Source organism: Canis lupus, chromosome 1 (assembly GCF_048164855.1).
Source record: "Canis lupus baileyi chromosome 1, mCanLup2.hap1, whole genome shotgun sequence".
Lineage (NCBI taxonomy): Eukaryota > Metazoa > Chordata > Mammalia > Carnivora > Canidae > Canis > Canis lupus.
Window position 1 is genome coordinate 80,602,921 of NC_132838.1, and position 23,521 is coordinate 80,626,441.

At 37.6% G+C, this 23,521-nt stretch overlaps 1 long non-coding RNA gene across 1 annotated transcript; it reads left to right on the forward strand.

Moving 5' to 3' along the window:
* Positions 1-3,758: 3,758 nt before the first annotated feature.
* On the forward strand, positions 3,759-20,975 carry LOC140620757 (uncharacterized). The gene is made up of 3 exons (XR_012020476.1): positions 3,759-3,890; positions 17,447-17,568; positions 20,843-20,975. It is a non-coding gene; the product is annotated as an uncharacterized lncRNA (long non-coding RNA).
* The last annotated feature ends 2,546 nt before the right edge of the window (positions 20,976-23,521 follow it).

Genomic DNA, 23,521 nt, shown 5'->3' on the forward strand with positions numbered 1-23,521 from the left:
ATATCTTTGGATTCTGAAGGGCATTGTTTTGAGAAGATAATTGATATGTGCAAAAACTTCATGCTGACCATGCTTTCCTATTTTGCATGGTTATTTTATCCATTGTATGGTGGTATGTGAATGGCTGAATTAAAAATTAAAAAACGAATGGGCATAGCATATTTGTGTGTTTTGTCCCTTCCATTAATATTAACCTATAAAGCATAGGGAGGCAATGGGATTTGCAGTGGGCTTTAATTATATTTGTAATGTTTTATTTCTTTTAAAAATTCTATAACAAATATTAAGATTGGCAACTGGTGATGAACACTTCAGTGTTCTTATATTACACCCTATACTCTTTATTATTATTCTTTCATATTCCTTGAAAATAGTCTATTCAAGAAGTTAATAGAATTTTCTGTCTCAGCAAATGGTTTCTAGGTACCCAAAAAGTAAAATCCAAGCTTCTTAGCATGGTAAATAGGCTTGCCATTAGCTACTTTCTACCCATCACTCTACCCTTATTTCCCTCTCTGTGATCTCTCCAGAATTTCTAAATTATTCACAGTTCCTAAAGATAAGTCTGTCCCTCTATATGCCCCCCAAAGTGATACAACTTCTGCCTGAAAGCTCCACCCGAGCCTCATTCTGGTCTGTTTGTTAAACTTCTATGGCCTCTTAAGAACCCCGTTCAGTCCTTACCTCCTATAGGAAGGTCCACGTATGTGACTTTTCCAGACAGAATTAAGCACCCCTTTCTCTAACATTATCTCTGCATTTTCAATAAACATATTATTACATTTGTTTATGCATTTTTATCTACTTTAGCCAATGAACACCTTAAAGCCAGTGATATAATATCCAAGCCTAGGATTGTTTGGCACAAGGTAGATTTTTAAATTTTTTCATTAGTTGTCATGCTCAACTTTTTAAGCGAACAAGTCCCATTTAAAAAATTCCAACAATTTAGAAATATATAAGGTAAAAATATGTCCTCTTTCTCCTTCCCAACTCCGTTACCATGCCCATGGTCAACAGTATCTTATTTATATTTCTATATAATATAAAGAAATAAATATTCTTTGCATGTACAAAGATATACAAACTAATAATGATTATATAAAAGTTCAAAATCACTTTTATATACAAATGGGATATTATTATACACAACATTCTGCATCTTGATTTTTTTTAATGTAGCAACTTATCTTACATTCTATTCACATTAGTATACAAATTCACATTATTCTTTTTACTACCTCCATCGTATCTCATATTATGTATAGAATATAGGGTGAGAAGCAAGCAATGTACAACCTGGCTGAACATATAAAGCGGATGTAGAAGCTCATTAGTTAGGAAGAACATAGGTGGGGTTACCTCAGGGTTGGTTTGAATTAAGGGATCAATAATATCATCAAAGACTCAGTGTCTTTTCATTGTTCTGCTTGGCATTTCCTGTATCAGCTTCATCCCTGAATAGCTTCCCTTGGTGATGGGAACAAATTGATAGAGCAGATCTAGTTTTCACATCTAAAACCACACTGTAAAGAACAATAAAGTATGCGAATGCATGCTTCTCTCCATCCTCACCAATGCCAGGTTTTAATATTGAATTACAAAGTATACTTTTACTACATGTTATTGATCAGAACTCTTGAGCAGTTTGGTAGCTTAGAATACAAGTCAGAAATCGGTGTGAAAGAAATTAAGTTGATGTTTGGCTGGGTGAATGTTTTGATAATGGGGATGAGGATATCAGACCAAAGGAGATGTTCTGTCAATATGTGTTGAAAGTAGCAGGAAGATCATATTTATGTGAATGTGGGCTGGTAGCCTAAACAGGAGAGGCATTTTTTTCAGATAGAAAAAAAAAAAAAATCATTCCTTCTTTGCTGGCTAATGTTTAAAGCATGACCATAAGAGATTTGACCCTGTATCTGATGTATCATGTATCTGATTTTTGTTACCAAGTCGATGTATTTTAGAAAAACAACATGTTGTATCATTGTGAGCCAAGTGTGGTCTGTTTGGATGAATGAAGCATCAGACAACAGAGAGAGAAAAATGATACCCTGAGGACAACTGTGCAAGTGGGGATGGGTGGGGAATGTGAGAGGTAAGAAGAAGCCCACCAGGGAAGGAAGGGTTTTTACTCACAACTACCTTTTTTTTATTTCACCCAAAGCTAGAGTTGGAACATCTAGTCTATGAAGTCTTCAAGATAGACTCCTTAGTTCAGGTCTATCCAAAGAAAAAGTATTGTTCAAGATAACTGAAAGAGGGTGACATGGGCTACGTGCTGGGGAGATTGAGAGGCTCGAACTCAGCACTCTGTGATTGAACTCAGAAAATAAAAATCATTCCCCTTCAAGGAAAAATCCACATTAGTTACACACAGATGCATACACAGACAAATGTAGGCCATTATATTTAGATCAATTACACACACACAGGTGAATTTAGGACCCTAAGTCATACCTATATAATAATGTCAGTAATAATAAACAGACTTAAATTGTAGCTGAGGGACTCCAGAGAGGATAAAAGGCATTAGAACCCACAATTAAACCAGGTAGATCTCACTTTCCTAGTATGCACTGGGTGTGGTCCTGCCCCAAGGCAATGAAACAGACTCAAGTACCTACCTGTGAGCTTAGGTTCAATGCTTTCCTCTACGATGCAGGTATGTTTGTAGAATTAATAAGATGGTATCTATAAGGAATTTGAACTGTTAAAAGAGGCCAAAAACAACCTCTGTACTCTGTTATTATCACTCTGTGAATCACTCAACAGAACTATAACCAATCCTGTTATGGTGAGATTCTGGAACCTCAACCACAACAAGAATTGAAATTCTGGACTTGACTTTGGTTGACTGAAGTTACTCTTTCATTATAGCTCTTGATCGTTTTCCCAGAGATTCTGTCAAAGACGAATGTTTCACCAAAGGCAAAACTTCATCATCTTTGCTCTCTGCCTTCCACAACTGGCCCCCAAAGCAGAAAAGACTTAGGCACAGACAGAGAAAACCCTCTATCTCTGCAGAAGAGGGAATCCTCTGAATATAATCAACCATAACTTAGCAGCCAAATGGCTGAAAGCACCAAAAAAATTACAGGTAAGCACATAGGACACAGATCAACTGGTGAACATGCTTGGTAGACATAGTTTTGCAATCGGCTAAAAAAAAATGAAGCTCTCCATTTCAACTAAGTATTTCTGAGACTCCCGCTTCTGTTATTCACCCAATGGGACTGGGAGATAGTTAGCTCCATATTTCTTAAGACTCTCACTCTCCATTCCCCTTTAAAAAATGGATGTTCTCATAAAAATTAAGCTGATTATATGTTGTATATGATCAAAATGTGAGAATTCAACATTCATTCATGCATACATGTTTTTCTTCATTCAGTCCCACATTGTTGTGTACCTATTTTATGCCAAACTCTGAATTAGATGTCGGGAATGAAGAAAATGTATAAAAATCCTACCCTCTGATGTTCACAGTCTAATAGGAGAAATTGCTTAAGTAGACAGATAAATACAATGCAGAATGGTCATGGCAATGGCATGGTATGTGAGGAAGTTACCAGAAGACAAAAGAAGGGCATTCAGGTCCCCGTGCAGCTGTGTGGCATATATGTATGTGTGTATGTGTTTGTGTGCATGCACTCACGTTGTGGGAGTGGCAGGGTGGAGAGAGGCAATTTGAGACCTGCTGATTCTTCCACTGTGCTAGGGAAAATAAATAGGAGTTAGCCAATTAGAGTGGGGCCTGCCAAACATACAAGGCTGAGGAGTTACAGTGGTATAAGAAAGTAGCTTCAGGACCCTGCAAGTGGTTCCAGAGGACTACAGTCTTCAATGCACGTGGAGCTGATTGAGAGATGAAAGCAAAGAAGAAGGTAAAGAACATAAAGTTTCTCACACATGAAGCTAAATAGCTTGGATTTTTGTCATGGCCGTGACAAGGAGCCAGAGAAGGGCTTTTCAACCATTCAGATATTATTCTGGTGACACTAAGGCAAGTTGGAAGTTGTTGTCACTGGAGACAATAACCAGTTAGGAGTCTACAATGTTATTCTAGATTGGAAAAGATACCAAATTTGGAGCCATTGCAGTAGAATTGGAAGGGAGAAGGAAGAATTGAGAAATATATAAAAATGACATAGAGAGACAAGTTTTGACCATTTTTCCTGTTGGAAAGGGGTGTTCTATCATATTTCTGCTTTGGACAACAGATTTACAGTGTTGTCTTTATCTGAGATGCTGAAGATGGTAAAGAGCGAGATTTGTGGGGTGACAGAATAAAGTGGAAATGAGGAGTTCATAGATGCATAAAATACATGAAACTTAAAGAGATTTCTGTGTTGGGGATGCCTCTCTGGAGATCATCAGTATCGAGGGTATGGGTATGAGCATGTATAAGGCTGCTGAAGGAAAATAAATGGAGTGAACAGGGAAGAGGACTAAGAAGGATACCACAGAGGATATCAAAATTTAGTTAAGTAGAGACAGAAAAAGTATATGATGATCATTAAGAGGCAAAATCAGAGAGGTAGGAGGAAAACCAGAATAGAAAAGTACTCTCAGAAGCCAAGAGAGTTGTTTCATGGTGGGAGTGGTTCACTATGCTCATGTTGCCAAAGGGTCCACTAAGATCTTGTAAGTATGAGTTGAGGGCACCTGGATGGCTCAGTGGTTGAGCATCTGCCTTTGGCTCAGATCATGATCCCGGGGTCCTGGGATTGAGTCCTGCATCAGGCTCCCCACAGGGAGCCTGCTTCTCCCTCTGCCTATATCTCTTCTTCTATCTCTGTGTCTCTCATGAATAAATAAATAAATCTTAGAAAATAAAAAAAAAGTATGAGTTGAGATGCTAACTTGAGTTCCTACTAGATATTGGTGGAGGGATAAAGAGAATAAATTGTAGATTCTCACAAGAAGTTCCTTAATCTTGTCACTACATACTTGCCATACATACACACTTACTGTCCCTAGACAGTCAGCTATAATGCTAAAGAGAGCTAGTTAGGAACTGCAAAAGAACTCTTTTTTATTAGTATATCAATATTCCTCTCTTGACCCATGAATATTTGATAGAATGTAGGAGATTACCTCCTACATTGCCCTCGATGATCCCCATCTTCTCATCTTCATGCCTTTGTGTAATCCTGTCTCCTTGAGTGGCTAAAATAGGTGACTTGCTTCTAGATAATAGAAGGCAACAGAGGTGAGGGGATTTTGCTTCTGAGATTAGGTAACAAAAAGATTGTGCCCTCCATCTTGGAGCTCTCTCTCCTTTGATCTCCCTCCCCACCCGCTGCCCTCTTGGACCTCTTGCTTTCTGAGGAAGGCAAGCTTTCACATCATGGAGAGCCCTGTGGACAAGCCTGGATGGCAAGAAACTGACATATCTAGGCAACCAGTCGTTGAGGACCTGAGGTCTCCAATAGCCACATGACTGAACTCAGGAATGGATCCGATGGCTGTCAACAGTCACGTGAAAGAACTTGGTGGCAGATCCTTCCCAATTTGAGCCTTGTCATGACTGGAATCCCATCCAACATCTTCCTTGGAGCTTTGTGAGAGACCCTGACCCAGAGGCACCCAGCAAAACCACATCCAGATTCCTGATGCACAGAAACTATGAGATTAAAAAATGTATGTTGTTTTAAGCCACTAAATTTTGGTGTGATTTGTTACACAGCAATAAGAAACTGATACAGAAGATAAATGTCAGATACTCATGTTTGTCAAAATTAATTTCTCTATCTTAAAATATGCCTTCAGCTATTATCTCAACAATGAGTGATAACATTGAAATACCAGGGTTTTTTAAAAAATATTTTTATTTATTTATTCATGAAAGACACACACAGAGAGAGGCAGGGACACAGGCAGAGGGAGAAGCAGGCTCTATGCAGGGAGCCTGATGTGGGACTTGGTCCCAGGACTCTAGGATCATGCCCCAGGCCAAAGGCAGGCGCTAAACTGCTGAGCCACCCAGGGATCCCAATACCAGGGTTTTTAAAGGGACACAGTATGCCCATAATTTTTAAATTATACAAAGTAGCCACTCTCCTACTTAACCAAAACTCAACAACAATTACAGAATTGTCAGAATTTCTTAATATTGGAGTCACACACACCCTCTACTCATAATGGAAGATTAGAGATCCAAGAGAGGTCATCTTGGTAAATTCATTCCCTGCCAGCCAGGAACAGAACTGGGCCATTATCTCCCTGCTCTCTTAGTGATTAATTCATCACATCTGTCTTTCCTAACCTATACCTTCCTCAGCTGGCATCTTGTGCTTTCTGTTTACTAGACTCAGAAATGCCATGTCTCCTAATCCTCCAATCCTCGTGTATAATCCTGTGCTCAACTCAAATGTTTCTTGATTGTATTGGATGTTATCACATCCTATTGACTGTCTGGAGTTTGCTGTTATCTCCAGAGGGTGTTCATCCTTTTGTAATTAACAGCTTATTTGATTCAATGGTAACCGAGGTCAGGCTGTGTGTATTTTACCATTCTGAGTTTGCAAGGGTATTTGCCCTCCCCTTTGATATCTTTATTTTAATTACTTCTGAGATTTGTGTCTGTATCAGTAGGATGTGGAGGAGTGAGTTATTTTAAATATTCTTCTCCTTTTTAATATAGTTTGTGAGTACTTCATTCACTTCTGAAAGACACTGTGCCAGATTTATCAAGCATTTGGTTCCGTTACATTTATTTGTTTTGTTTATTTAGGCACAGCTTCCTTTTCCTTCAACCTTAAATCTAATTTTCAGTTTGCATCTTTTAACGCAGACATCACAAAGGGCTAGTTGAATCTCTACCAGGTGGAAATTAGAATAAATATCAGATGATAAACAAAATTTTATGTGCAATATACATTTTATTTCTACATTTTCTGAAACACAAAATGTAAGATGAATACATTTGATTGGTTTTCATAATGTTTGCCAAAACTTTCTGCAATTACCCCAAGACTTTTGTAGGCCAATGAACACGAAAGTCTTCCTTTTAGATACAAATGATGAAATAAAAAAAAAAAGAGAGAGAGAGAGAAATAGTTCCATGTTACCTGCTGTTAGTATCAGTCATTTAGTTTAAGAAAATATCCTTTATTAGAGGCTTGCAATAAAGACTTGGTGCAAAGTCTATAACATGGGAATATCTGCCGCATCCAAAGCATAAAACAAGGGTCTTTGTTTTTTCCTGAGATTAGCAAGATTAAATATGCTTCCAGTTTGTGCAATAAGTAGAACAATATTTTGTCTGCAATGAATTTGTCTTTTGCATTTGGTTAGTGTTAACCTGGTTATTTAAACCTGGGCACACAGATTTGCAAATGGACATATTTAATTTTGTAATCAATTCATGTTATCATTAATCAATTCCTAGATCATTAAGCAAGATTTATAAATGGCTGGGACATAGGTATTTAAAAATGGTGATGGGGAAAACCAAGCAGATAGATAGTCTGAAAGCAAGAACAATGATTAAATTTTCAAAGCCAGAGAAGGCCATACTCATGATTCCTAGTAGTCAAGCAAGTAACAAAAAGTTGGCTACATAGTCCAGAAGGCTGATGAAAATACTGAGTACTGACTTAGCTTCCTCAGTATAACTGAGATGAGAACAGTGCAATGAAACATGCACTGATTTATTTGTATTTAGTCATTTTCTGGCACCTGTGGAATTCTACAGAGGGCCACCCAACTGACCCACCTATCCTTCTGGAACATCGACTAGATAATAGCAAGCACATTTTTTTTTTTAAGATTTTATTTATTTATCCATGAGAGACAGAGAGAGAAGGCAGAGACACAGGCAAAGGGAGAAGCCCGATGTGGGACTTGATCCCAGGACCCAACCACTGAGCTACCCAGGTGTTCCAATAGCAGACACATTTTTAATATACAAATTATGCCCTAAGTAATAGAAGTGAACTGTAGTTCCTATTTTCATTAGTTACCTGGATATTGCTAACATTTTAAAGTAGTCAAATTACATGCAAAACCCATTAAAATGTCTCAATAATTAGTGTGGCACTGCAGCATCAAAAACAATGGAACAAACTAGAAAGTCTAGAAAGAGACCAAAGTTTATAAGGGAATTTAATGTAGGGTTGCCTGGGTGGGATAGCCAGTTAAGCATCTGACTCTTGGTTTTGGCTTAGGTTGTGACCTCAGGGTCGTGAGATCGAGCCCTGCATTGGGCTCCACACTCAGCATAGGGTCTGCTTGAGGTTCTCTCTCTCTCAGCCCCTTCCACTCATATTGTCCTTCTCTCTAAGATAATTAAACAAATATTTTTTAAAAATAAGATAATTTAATATAGAAAAAGGAAACATCTCAAAACAAGTAAGATGAAATACTTGTGAAAATGAGTTTGGAAAATTGGGTAGAATGATAAGTCTATGTAGAATATTTTCAGATGTTATGTTAAATGGGGAAATCTCAGATCCACCTTCAAAGGACTTGGAATTTCAGAGGCTTTAAAAGAAAAATCTTTGAGAGCAGCTAGCTCAAGGCTTTTCTTTATTGACTAGAAAATAGAGATAAAGTGGCTTGCCCAAGGTAATGCAGTGGCACTGATTGATCTAGAATCTAACTCTAGATTCTTGTTGCTGGATGAGTGGATTCTAAGCTTGGTGGGCCTCCCTTTGCACCACATGATTTTTAATAGCCAGCATATATATAGCAAGAATTTCAAGGCCCTCTGATTTAATCTACACAAAAAACAAAGAGAAAATATCTAGATTAGCATTTCCCCCAAAAAAGTTCCTTGAAGTATCAGTTTGGCAAGACATTTTACTAAAACAAAACAAAACAAAAACCAAGGAAACAAAACAAGACTTTCACAGGCAAATAGGTTTGGGCAATGCTACATTCCTTTCTTAAAGGGTAAGCCCACATCAAAACTTTCAGAAGTCTTGTAATAATGAAGCCTGTTTAATTTTATTTAAGGCAATATTTCCAAAGAACCCATTTTCCGTATAACATCTGTTAACACTCCAAAGCAGAACACTTAAGAAACTGCTCTAGATTCAGGCTAAAGAAAAGTCATTGCCCAAAGCAAGCAGATAAAGGAAGAAAGTAGGGGATTAAGATCTTGTTCTTCCCCAAATCCTTGGGTAAGTGTTTCAATTCTCCAATTTACTTTGTAGTTCCAGACCTATAATTAGGTATGTTCCCATGCCTCTCCTGACGGCAGGCGGTTGAGTCACTGATGTCTGCCACCTGCAGCCTGGGACCTGCCCAGCTTCCGAACCGAGCCTGAAAACCACAGGGAGTGTGTCCGCAGCCGCAGCCCTCCAGATATGGGATGTGGAGTTAGTCACGTTAACACTGCTCTCACTGAGTCATAGGTTGCTACACTCCCTTGCTATGTTGCCTAAAGCCACTAGAGGCTTTTTACCTCCTTTTGGTGTCTGGTATGAATTTCAGCCAGAATTCCAGATCACACGTTAGGTACTTCTTTTTCCAGGACTGTAACCTCACACCAGTATTCTTTTCACATTCTTGAATTTCCTGCCAAGTGTTCGTTGTGGTCTGAACACGAAACAACAATTATTACCATCCTCTCTACCTAGCTCTACACATTCTATCACCCCTAAATGATAGAATGGGTATCCCATACCCATAAAGAAGTGGCTTCCCATTTTCCCAGCTTTCCGGCACCTGGCAACCACCAACCCACCTTCTGTTTCTATGGATTTGCCTGTTTTGGACATTTCCTACAAATGGAACTACATAACATGTGACCTTTTGTGTCCAGCTTTTATTTTTTTAGCGTTATGTTTTAAGGTTCATCCATGTTGTAAAATATATCATTTTTATGGCTAAATGATATTCCATCGCATGGCTATACCACATTTTGTTTAATCATTCATCAACTGATAGACATTTGGGTTATTTCCACATATTGTCTATTGCACATAATGATTCTAGGAACATGAGTGTATACGTTTTTGTTTGAATATCTGTTTTCAGTTCTTTTGGATATATACCTAGGTGTGAATTGCTGAGTCATACAATAATCCCATGTTTAACTTTATGAGGAACTACCATGCCATTTTCTACATAGGCTATACCATTTTACCTTCCTGCCAGCACCACAAGGTTCCAAGTTCTCCACATCCTCACTAGCACATGTTATTTTCTGGTTTTCTTTTTAAAAATTCTTATTATTATAGCTACCTTAGTGGGTGAGTGGTATGTCACTGTGGTTGTAATTTGCATTTCCCTAATGATTAATGAGACTGAGCATCTTTTCATGTGAATGTATATCTTTTTTGAATAAATATTTATTCAAGGTCTTTGCTCATTTTTTAAATTGGGTTGTCTTTTTGTTGCAGAGATTTAGGAGTTTTAATAGAATCTGGATACTACATCATTATCAAATATATGATTTGCAAGCATTTTGCTCAATTATATAATTTTGTCTTTCCACATTCTTGATAGTATCCTTTGATGCATAGAAGCTTTTAATTTGATAAGGTTCAATTTATCTTTTTCCATGTTGCTTCTAGTTTTGGTACCATATCTAAGAATCCAAACTCAAGGCCATGGGCATTTACTCCTATGTTTCATTCTAAGAGGAGTCTAGTTTTAGTTCTTTCATTTACCTAAGTCTTTGAACCATTCTATGTTAATTTTTTTAGATGGTATAAGATGGTATAAGATAGAAGAGCAAGGTCTTTTTTTGTTGTTTTTTGCATGTGGATATCCAGTTGTTCCAATGTCCTTTGTTGAAGAGAAAATTCTTTCCCTTGAGTAGTCCTGGCACTCTTGTGGAAAATTAAGTTTTGAATTCAAGTTTGTGTTTTTACTCTTAATTTATTACATGGATCTATATGTCAATTCTTATGCCCTTACAACTTTGTTTGTTTTTTAAGATCTGTCCGATTATTTCAGAGAGAGAAAAAGACAGAGAGAGAGAGAGAGAGAGAGAGGAGAGGGGCAGAGGGAAAGGAAGATAGAGAATCCCAAGCACACACCCTGCTGAGAATGGAGTTGGACACAGGGCTTGATCCCACAACCCTGAGATCATGATCCAAGCTAAAATCAAGAGTCAGAAGCTTAATCCACTTAGCCACCCAGGCTCCCCTTACAACTCTGTTTTGATTACTGTAGCTTTGTAGTAAGTTTTCAAATTGGGAATTGCAAGTCCCCAGCTTTCTTCCTCCATTTTAAATATTGTTTTGGCTATTTGAAATCCTCTACAATTCCATATGAATTTTAGGATCAATATTTCCATTTCTGCACAACACAACATTTGATAGGGATTGCAGTGACTCCACAGATTGCTTTGAATAATAGTGTTTCAACAATAGTAAGTCTTTCAATCCATGAATATGGGACATCTTTTCATTTATTTATATCTTCTTTCATTTCTTTCACCAATATTTTAGTAGTTTCAATGTACAAGCCTAAAACCTCCTTTGTTAAACTTATTCTTAAGGATTTTATTTTTTAGATGTTATTGTACAGGAAATTGTTTTCTTAATTTAATTGTTCATTGCTTGTGTGTAGAAATATCACTATTTTTTTAAAAAAGATTTTATTTATTTATTCATGAGACACACACACACACACACACAGACACACAGAGGCAGACACAGGCAGAGTGAGAAGCAGGCTCCATGCAGGGAGCCTGATGTGGGACTCAATCCCAGGACTCCAGGATCATGCCCTGGGCTGAAAGCAGGTGCTAAACCACTGAACCACCCAGACTGCCCAATATCACTGAATTTTGCTCTTAATCTTAGTCTTTTTTTTAAAAATATTTTATTTATTTATTCATAAGACACACACACACAGAGAGAGGCAGAGACACAGGCAGAGGGAGAAGCAGGCTCCATGCAAGGAGCCCGGTGTGGGACTCGATCTTGGGCCTCCAGGATCACACCCCGGGCTGCAGGCGGCGCTAAACCGCTGCGCCACTGGGGCTGCCCTCTTAATCTTATTATATTCTACAACTTTGCTGAATTCGTTTATTAGATTTAATAGCTTTTATATCATCTGTAAATAGAAATAATTTTACTTTTGTTTTTCCAATTTGGATGCCTTATTATTTTTTTTATTGCCTAATTTCTTGGGGATAATTTCCAATACAGTTTTGAATATAAGTAGAGAAAACAGTCCTTATCTTAATTCTCATTTTAAGGAGAAGCTTTAAGTCCTTCACCATTAAGTGAAATGTGAGCTGTGGGTTTTTTCCAACTACTCTTTATAGTGGAGGAAGTTCCTTTCTATTTACAATTTGTTGATTTTTTAAATTATAAAAGGGTGTTCTCTTTTCTTTTCTTTTCTTTTTTTTCTTTTTCTTTTTGTCAAATGCTTCCTTTGCATCAATTGATGAATCATAGTATTGCTGTCATGATACAATAAGAAAGTGTTCCCGTCTTTTCTATTTTTTGGGAAGAGTTTAAAAAGGATTGTTCTTAATTATTCTTTAAATGTTTGGTAGAAATAACAGTGATACGATTTGGTCCTGGGCTTTTCTTTCCTGGCAGATTTTTGATTACTGATTCAGTCTCATTTTTATTTTTCTGATGAGATTTTCCATTTCTTCATGATTTAATCTTGGTAGGTTGTATATTTCCAGGAACTTATCCACCTTTTATAGTTTATCCATCTCATCAAATAAGAAATAAAAGTGGTAAATATGGAGGAAACTTAAATGCATATTACTAAGTGAAAGAAGCCAATCTGAAAAGGGTACATTTTGTATGATTCCAACTATATGATATTCTGGAAAAGGCAAAATTATGGAAACTGTGAAAAGATAATTGATAACAGGGGTTATAGCAAATGGAAGGATAAGTAGGCAGAGTCAGAGGATTTTCAATAACATCCCTGCTCTCTCTTACTGCATTACAGCAGTTTCTTTCTCCTTCATTTTCCTTGGTTGTTGTGCTTATGACTAGATTTTAGAGTTCTGCAAAAGTTAATTCTGACAGTTTTTGCCAGCATATTGGTTGCTTTTGTGGAGGGATGGAGACCTGGAGTTCTGCACTTCACCACTTTTGGTAAACTATAATGGCCTTTTAGTTTGAGTGAAATAGAGAACCACTGATAGTTTTGATCAGAGGAGTAATTTGATCTGACATTTTAAAAGGTCCACTCAAGCTTCTATATCTAGGCTAGACAATATGAGGACATGGGTAGACACAGGAAGACCAGTTGGGAGGATATTACATAATCCAGGAAAGAGATGCTGATAGCTTGCAGGTGACTGAACTCTCTTTATAAATGTATAGAGGCCACAGCAACTTCTTGCAAGATACATCCATGAAGACAAGAGAAACAAAAGCAAAAATGAATTATTGGGACTTCATTAAGATAAGAAGCTCTTGCACAGCAAAAGAAACAGTCCACAAAACTAAAAGACAACCTACAGAATGGGAGAAGATATTTGCAAATGACATATCAGATAAAGGGCTAGTATCCAAGATCTATAAAGAACTTATTAAACTCAACACCAAAGAAACAAACAATCCAATCATGAAATGGGCAAAAGACATGAAGAGAAATCTCACAGAGGAAGACATAGACATGGCCAACACGCACATGAGAAAATGCTCCGCATCACTTGCCATCAGAGAAATACACATCAAAACCACAATGAGATACCACCTCACACCAGTGAGAATGGGGAAAATTAACAAGGCAGGAAACCACAAATGTTGGAGAGGATGTGGAGAAAGGGGAACCCTCTTGCACTTTTGGTGGGAATGTGAACTGGTACAGCTACTCTGGAAAACTGTGTGGAGGTTCCTCAAAGAGTTAAAAATAGATCTGCACTAGGACCCAGCAATTGCACTGTTGGGGATTTACCCCAAAGATACAGATGTAGTGAAATGCCAGGACACCTGCACCCGATATTTATAGCAGCAATGTCCACAATAGCCAAACTGTGGAAGGAGCCTCGGTGTCCATCGAAAGATGAATGGATAAAGATGTGGTCAATGGAATATTACTCAGCCATTAGAAACGACAAATACCCACCATTTGCTTCGACATGGATGGAACTGGAGGGTATTATGCTGAGTGAAATAAGTCAATCAGAGAAGGACAAACATTATATGGTTTCATTCATTTGGGGAATATAAAAAATAATGAAAGGGAATAAAGGGAAAAGGAGAGAAAATGAGTGGGGAAATATCAGAGAGGGAGACAGAACATGAGAGACCCCTAACTCTGGGAAACGAACAAGGGGTGGTGGAAAGGGAGGTGGGCAGGGGGTGGGGGTGACTGGGTGACGGGTACTGAGGGGAGCACCTGATGGGATGAGCACTGGGTGTTATGCTATATGTTGGCAAATTGAACTCCAATAAAAATAAATAAATGTATAGATATAGGGGTGTTTGAGTGTGGCTCAGTCAGTCAAGTCTTTGCCTACAGCTTAGGTCATGATCCCAGGGGGCTGGGATTGAGCCTGTGCCAGGCTCCTTGCTGAGCAGGCAGCCTGCTTCTCCCTCTCCTCCTGCTTGTTCTCTCTCTCTCTCTCTCTCTCTCTCTCTCAAATAAATAAATGGATAAATAAATGAAATCTTTAACTATATATATATAATGTGTGTATATATATGTAGCCTAAAGCTTTGAATGTGAGGTATGAAAGAAAGAGAGACCTCATGGAGGATATATCATTCACCCATAATGTTACCTGTACAAGTCCCAGTGATCTACCTAACATGGTATAGAGCACCAAGTTGCCATATGTGTATCAAACAAGGTAGTAATGTAATGCATCTAACTTTGTGCCTATATTACAGTAAGAAATTGGTAAGAGTTAAATTCTTTCTACCTTTTATCCTTCCTTTTCTAAATCTGTTAATGGTAGTAGGCCCATTTTGGAGAATCTTTGTAATTAAATCAAACATCTATCCAGTTTCTGGACTTCCAATTCTGTAAGTTTTCCTAGTTGAAATTTTCAGTTTCCTCTCTTCAAAAGAACATATGTAGAGAGAGACCAAGAATCCACTTCCCCTAGGATGTGAAGTGGACATCAGGGTCTAACTCCTAGAACTATAGTCTATTATAAATTTGAATGATTTCATTTCATTCTAATAGCACCTCAGGGGATAAGAGATTACATTGTAGATTCCTTCCTTCCTTCCTTCCTTCCTTCCTTCCTTCCTTCCTTCCTTCCTTCCTTCCTTCCTTCCTTTTCTTCCTTCCTTCCTTCCTTCCTTCCTTCCTTCCTTCCTTCCTTCCTTCCTTCCTTTTCTTCTTTCTTTCTTTCTTTCTTTCTTTCTTTCTTTCTTTCTTTCTTTCTATCTTTCTTTCTTCTTTCTTTCTTATCTTTCTTTCTTCTTTCTTTCTTTCTTTCTTTCTTTCTTTCTTTCTTTCTTTCTTTCTTTTTCCTTCCTTCCTTCCTTCCTTCCTTCCTTCCTTCCTTCCTTCCTTCCTTCCTTCCTTCCTTCCTTTTTCTTTCTTTCTTTCTTTCTTTCTTTCTTTCTTTCTTTCTTCTTTCTTTCTTGATTTTATTTATTCATGAGAGGGAGAGAGAGAGAGAGCAAGCAAGTGAAGGGGCAAAGGGAGAGGGAGGATCCTGAAGTAGACTCCCTGCTGAGCATAGAGCCTGACATGGGGCTGGATCCGAGGACACTGAGATCCTGACCAGAACTGAAATAAAAAGTCAGCTGCATAACCAACTGACCCATCCAGGTGCACCCTCCCTCACTTTCTTATCAAAGGGGCCTTGGGAAAACTTTCATATTTTTCTAGCTCTTTTCCAATCATTAATGTGAAAAGGACAATTTTGTAAACTGAGGTTCTTGGGCATTGTCACAATGATTACAAAGACCTGACTGATGGAAAGAAAAAAAAAGGAGAAAAAACACATTTGTTCCATTAATGTAAGCCAAAGATATGAGGACATACATAAATGATTATGTTACATTGATCAGGGACAGGACAGCACCCTCAATGAAAGAAGACGTCATCAAGATCCCATGGAGATGCACAGCTACTCTTGATTGACACAAAGATTCACACTTGTTCTTCAAGGAACTCCTGTTTATCAATAACAGGGGTGGTCTTAAGCTCTTCTACACTTTCCCGATTGTTCTGGGTACTTCAGGCATGTATGTATCTTTCTACTAACCAGGTGCAAGTAACAAGTAAGACCACAGGAAATTCCTCAGTGTTTCCTGGGAGACTGACTGGATCAAGGCTTGTTTTTCTAAGCATTCCAACATTCTGGCAAGCTTCGAGCCTAACTTAATGTAAGCTCCATGTCAACCCAGATATACTGACTAAATGATAATAATCATCCTGGGAGACATCTACTAAATACAACATATAGAAAATTCACAGTGCTTCTTTCTTAATTTTTCTCACTGCTTTCCCATGACATGTCTTCTACCCATCTGCACAGATTAGGACAAGAAATGCAACCATAGGGCCATGCCTGAGATTTGATTTGTTCTACAGGACTTCTCTTTGCAGCTGGCACAGATTTGGATTATCTCTGGTGTGTGTAGGAGATGCACTCTCTGGTTGGGGAGGTCACCTACTCTTTAAGTGGGAGACAGACGGCCCAGAAGCTAGAAAAGCCTATAAGAATTTTGCCCACACAAAATTCCCCCCACACGGGGGAACACAGAACTCCTTGGAAATTGATGGGATTAAAGGAAGACCTAAAAAGGCAAAGGGAGGAAAATTTTCTGGCCCCCAGGGAGAACTTATTCTGCTTAACATGTGTGGTGGCATTCCTGGAATGGATTTTTAATCAACAACAGTTCTCATCTAGTCCAAGAGTGAGCCAATGAATAGACTAATACTACTGACTGACATTATGGCCCATTCGTCTGTTTAAGTTGTTTGAAATTTTCAGCTGCCAGCAAAGGATTAATATTGATTTTCATGCTGTCTTCGTTAAATACCTGCTATAGAGTACCACTCTCTTATTCTCCTTGCCAACTCTTCCCCCAGTTGTCACTAGCATTAAAATGAAACCTGCCTATTATTAAATCAATCATGCCTGGCAAAACTATTAAAAAAGCAGAGAACATCCATCATCTTTACCATCAACATGAAGCCTGTATTTTTTTTTTTTATTCTTGTTGGTAAACCTGGAATTGCTGGAACAATTAATTAAAATTTCTTTACAGAACTAATGTAAGAATTTGAAAATGTCTGTGGAGGGACAGTGAATGAAAGGGAAGGCAAATTCTAACATTTTGATAGATGCTTGAGTATGTCTCTACCTTGAGCTGTTACTAGTTCATACCATAAGGCTAGGCTAGCATGTTTGACTCTAGGAGACCCAGTTTTTAAAATCTAGGCTCCACAAACAGCATGTGTGAGCTTGAGCACAATGCCTTTGGTAAACATATGACCCTTTTCTGCTCACTTTTTGTGTTTTTGTAGTTCCAATTTCAATTTGTCCGAACATGTCAGCCTTGATATTTCTCATCTTTGCATCTCTCCACAGGCTGTTCTTCTGCCTAGAATACTCCCAGTCCTGTGGCCCTGGTAACTCCTGCTCATCCTCCAAGACAATTCCTCTGCAAAGCAATCTCAAACCAACCTGGGACAACTGAGGACCCCTTGAAGGTGACCTCACTCTTCCATGTTCAAACCTGCAGCATAGTCCTCACTATGCCGTATTATCTCCTAAAACACACTGAAGGCAGGAGTGGACCCTCTTTTAAGCTTTGAAACTCCAGCAAGGGTTTGTTGAAAAAATGGACAGATTGGGTGCATGATGAACATTTACTGATTGAATGAATGAGTGGGCTTTGATGTGTATGATTCCCACCTGGTTTGCTTGTATAGAATGTGCATTTTTGGAGTCTATTTAAAAGGCAGTAGAGCAAAATGGCTACTAAGACTTCAGGCTCTAATGTCAGACTTCCCTATTGTAAAATCAAGGTCACTTATTAGCTGTGATTTTGGGCAAATACCAAACAACAGCTACAGTGTTATTCAACTGTACTGCAACTTATTTGAAAACTGAAATTAATAATAGTCCTCAGTAGGGTAGATGTGTGGAATCAACAAGATAATCCAAGTAGAGCCTTTAGTGTAGTATCTGATACATGTAGTGAACACCCAGTGATTTCTACTGGGAAACTTTACAATAACTTCGCTGCATGTTTTAGGAATTTTAGGATATGCATTCTTCACATGGCCATAGAACTTATAGGTTCACCTAGTCAATATCCTAAATGAGACCACACATTACTTGGCAATAATTAGCAAAAATTAATTCCTTAAAGGAACAAAATGGATTCATTTGGGAAGTTCCTTTTGACAATTATTTGTTGACTACTTATAATATACCTACCATACATAGCTCAGTGCATTCAGAGATGAATGATAAATGGTGCCAGCCCTAAGGGAGCACACAGTTTCTAAAGAGATTGATACACCTCTACACTGAATGGTTTAGAAAGTTAGGAGATTGGGATATAGGTTGCCTGATATCTTCTCTCTTTTATATGTGAGCACAGGCAATGTTTATAATAAGGATTTACATCTTGTGAACTTTACACTGTAGTACCACTAATATAGGAACACTAATTTAAGACATTATAAGGACCATAGAAATGGTCCATAACAAACTACTAGAACTCCCTAGTAGTTTAACCATCACAATATATACATCATAAGAATGGTTATAAAGAATGGCATGAAGGGGTGCTTCGGTGGCTGAGTTAGTTAAGCATCCGATTCTTGATTGTGGCTCAGGTCATCATCTCTGGGTCGTGAGATTGAGCCCTGCATCTGGTTTGAGCTGAGGGTGGAGCCTGCTTAGGATTCTCTCTCTCTCGCTCTCTGCCCCTATTCCTGCTCTCTCTCTTAAAAAACAAAAACAAAAACAAAAAATGAATGGCATGAAAAAAATATTCCCTGTTACTCTCTCAGTACCAAACATACAGCATGTTTTCCTTAGAATACAGATTTAGAGAATCGAAGAATGTTCTAAGGAGGCTTTACTACTAATGATTTAACTAAATGGAGTTTAATCTATATTTTTAAGATTAATATTTCAAATAATGACTAAAACATAACATGTTTTTTCTTCTCACTTCTCTTACTTCTTCCTTGAGCTCCATTCCCAGTGGTGTTCTAACAATTGCTCGAGGGCATGTAAGTTCTAAGGCAGGCCTGTTTACCCCTTCTTCTGCTAAGAGTAATCACAAATGAGGGTAGAGAGAAAACAAAGACCTCAGGAATAGAGTGGTAGCTTTCTACCCTTCCAGACAATAATCTGACAGAAAGAGAATGCATCTACAAAGAAGATAAACAAAATTCTGTTTTATAACCCATTTGCCATTAATTTTTATGATCAAATTAAAGATATATTCTTCTTGGACAAAATCAGGTGTACATGTTAAAAACAATCAGAAGTTTGAAAACTTTTAATCCCTAATCATATATAGAAAGATAATTCTTATGTTCATATAGGATTCATATTTAACACCTATCAGTATGTTTTAGATAACAGTGAAGACAATATTTAATATTGGTTTCCAAGTATAAATTGAAAGGAGCAAGGCCAATTTTAGTCTAGTGCAACAGACTGAAATCTGAAAGGAGACCAGCCATGCTGGCTTAACTAGACTTGGCCTCTGTCAGGAGGCAGCATCTGAACTTCACATACTTCCCCAGTACTAGGGTTTCCTGTGAATCTTCTTGGTTGGCAACCTCCATCCTATCTTTTCTCTACCGGACTTAGTGGAATCTGTTAGGCTTTAGATTACCTAAAATTTTACTATTTAAAAAAAAAAAAAAAAAAGAAAAGAAAAGAAAGAAGTTTAGGAAGTGGCTGCCTTAGGGATAGGAAAAATGGAAGCTACCTCAAAAGTTATCTCCAATGTCATAACCAGGTATGTCCTCCCTGATGTCCCCTAAAGGTAAATTTCTCATTTGTCCTCATATCACAGTCATGGTTCTTATCCAATTACTTTTAACCCCCAATAAAATTAACTATTTTGAGGATAAATGCAAAAGTCAAAATTACTTCACTCTGTTTCATCCATTTACCAAAAAAATAAAATAAAATAAAGAGAAAAAAAAGTCATGGAACATTTATATTGTATAAATTGAAGGGGTACAAGAGGATGATTTCATATATATGTATATTGTAAAAGGATTAGCACAGTAAGATTGGTGATCTTATCTATCACCTCACATAGCTACCTGTGTGTGTGTGGGGGGGGAACAAGAGCATTAGAAATCTATTCTGTTAGCAATTTTCAAGTATACGATACAATACAATATTATTAATTATAGTCATCATTCCACTAAGTGAAATAAATCAGCCAGAGAAAGACAAGTGCTGTGTGATCTTACACTTGGAATCTACAAAAGTTGAACTCATAAAATCAGAAAGTAGACTGATGGTTCCCAGAGGCTGAGGGCTGAATCTTAATGATTTCTAAGAAAAGGGAATAGTATGAGCAAAGGCTCAAGGGCCAGCACATCCACCTGGTGCTCTAGGAAGAGTGAGTTTTCCTGTTTGACTGGTATATAAGGTGTGTGTGGAAGGTAGCAGAAATATAATATCATAAAGGTAGCTTGGATTCTGATATAATTGGATTTAATAACTAACAAGCCAGATTATTTTAACTGTGAGACATTATTACATTTATTTTCTTCACTGCTGTCCCAAAGGTATTCTTTCTGATTTAAGAATTCATGTGTATAGAAGAGGATAAAATGGGTGAGTAAAACACTGTAGGAAAGAGTGTATAATCCCACCACTGATAAAGCCCACCACTAGCTCCAATAATTGATTTGCAACTCTAGTTCTTAAAATGACTTGCTTAGCAGATACAGCCACTTTTGTATTTACTTTTTATTTTTCTTCTAATTGCTATAGTTACCAATCATCCAAAGGAAGTGATGAAGTCTCATTCCAAATTTAGCAAGTAAAAAAAGTAAGTAAATAAATTAATTGAGGATAAATACAGAGGCAATTATAAAGAATGTTAGGCCTAATTTGAAATATTTACATATCAGTTTTTAAATATCCATTCAATACCATTTAAATATCCATTTAAATATTATTAATTCTTTCTGACATCCTGAGTACTGATAAAAATTGGAAAGTATTAAAATATTTTTTCTGTCAAAGACCTTAAGGATTATAGGATTCAACATTCAGGATCTTTTCGCAATGGTTACTAGCTTAGGGTTTCGCTTATGTCCCATATTAGCTGGGATACAGAAAGTCTAATTGCATAGTCACTACATAATGTAGTATAGCTAATAATAACTTAGCTATGAGATTTTTCCCGACCTCTCAATTTTTCTTACCTGGTAATGCTCGAGTGTAACTACTTATATTAAACTAAACCATTGGGTAGACCTCAATTTCTCCTACATCATAGTTCCAACAGAGGTCAAACAATTCCTATGCTTAAAGTTGCTTTCTTCTTTTATATGGCAAGAAATAGCATTGTTGAGGTAATTTGGAGAGGAAGGAAAACCTTCCCCGCTTTCATTGTTGCTTTGGAGGCAGGAGTGGAAAGGGAAAGAAGAGGTGAATGATAGCTCTACGATTACACAGAATTAAATGCAGTAGACAGTTACCTACAGAATGCTGGCTGTGGGGCTCAACAAATGTGACCCCCAAATATTTCCTTGACCAGGCACTGAAATTCCCACAATTAAAAGTCTTCCTTAGGTGTCTTTAGGAATCCTTTGAATCTTTACTGTTTGAAGGATTATATTAACAGGAAGATACAACGAATAATAGAATACCAAAAGAGGATGTTTTATCTAAAGAATATACTACCATTCATTGTCATTCACCAGAGAGCAAGAAACCATAAGAACGACACTCAGAAGAGAGCCATTCTGATGACCAGGAAGAAGTTAATTTGAGGAAAGCATGAGCAATCTGTGTATGTGTGTGTGTTGGAGTGAATAGAACATAAAATGAGTAGTACTTTCAATGAAGCATAGATCCAAATTGCCAAGAAACGTGTCAGGATGAGATTAGATTAGCAGGAGATTTAATAGGCAAGAGAATAAGGGAAGATGGGGAAAGGGAGCAAGAGGAGGCAGAAAGAGCCTTCAGTTGGATCAGGATGCAGGTCTGATACCTGCGGAAGGAGAGACTGAAGAAAGACTGTGTATAAAGCATTATGGACTATGTTGCTATTCTAAGAAAGATTCGGCCAGGCCAGTGGGAAGCCCTTAAGCCAAAGTCCCTATATCGGGAGTTCTGCATGGCACTGGAATGGGGCCATCTTATTATCCACTCTGTGCTCAGACATTGGCTGGCATAGCCTGCCAGAAGTGTGGCTTTGGTGTGTGGTTGATCCAGAGGGGTGGCAAATAAGGCCATTACTCAATTACATTCTCTGATCTGAGTGGTACATTTTCATGGTCACCAAAAGTAGCAATTTAAAAAATTAGCAATTTGTATACTTATTTGCCCCTCAAAATTATCGTGTTGCCTATAGCTGGAAAAAAAAAGCTTATGATATCTATTAATCATTTCTATTATATAAGAAATTTGTTTAGGTTTTATGTTGTACATGATTATATCATTTTATAATATAAAAATAAGTTAAATGTGTAATGCCATTTTTAAAATTCAAACCACTTGTTATCAGGGACATCACAAAATCCAAGGGGTAACAACTATTCTCAACATTTTCATATTTCAACACACTTCTGGGAAAGGAAATACCCCATCACTACCAGTGACTTCCAAGGCAGTGATTCTCAGTCCTTTTGGCAGAGATACTCCTTGGGTATTGTGTTGTTATTTCCAAGTTGGCATGTGGTGGGATACTTTGAATTCTGCTATCCATCATCATCACCGTCATACCTAACATATGAGTTGCCGATTCTATAGTGGCTACACCTGAATTTTTGAGAAGCTTCTCAGATTTGTGCCTATCCCTAATGAGGATCATTGCTCCAGGGAAGGGGTTCTCAAATTTGAATATGCATAGTAATGGGAAAGTGGGAGGCTTGTTAAAAACAGATCTGTTTCAATTGGTCTGGGGTATGTCCTATTAATGAACATTTTTAGTGAGCATCCTAAATGATCCTATGTATTCCAGGTGGGCCAAAGGAACATATTTCCAGAAACATTAAATCAGGGCCATAAATGGCTATCCCTAATCTATAATGAGCCAAAGTAATTTAGACCAATGGAACTATGTGGCAGAATGTAGGTGGGGGTAGGTAGGTAGGGCACAGAGTGAGGGCGCCGTTAGATGGAGAAGTAGCAAGATGGCAAGACAGAAGGGATGGGGAAAACCAAGTGGTGCAGATATATATGTGATGTATCTATATCTATATCTATGTCTATCTCCACCAATCTATTTATATATTTTATCATCAACTTCATTAGGAAAACCTATTTCAGTTTAGAGAACTGAAACGATACATTCCAAAAAAAGATAGTTTTTATTGTTTTATAGCTTAGTGTTCTATTTCTCTCTGGACTATAATCATGAGATATATACATATATATCATTTTGTATATAATTTTTGTATGTGTACACATACAGTTTTCTTAAGTCTTATTAGCTTTACT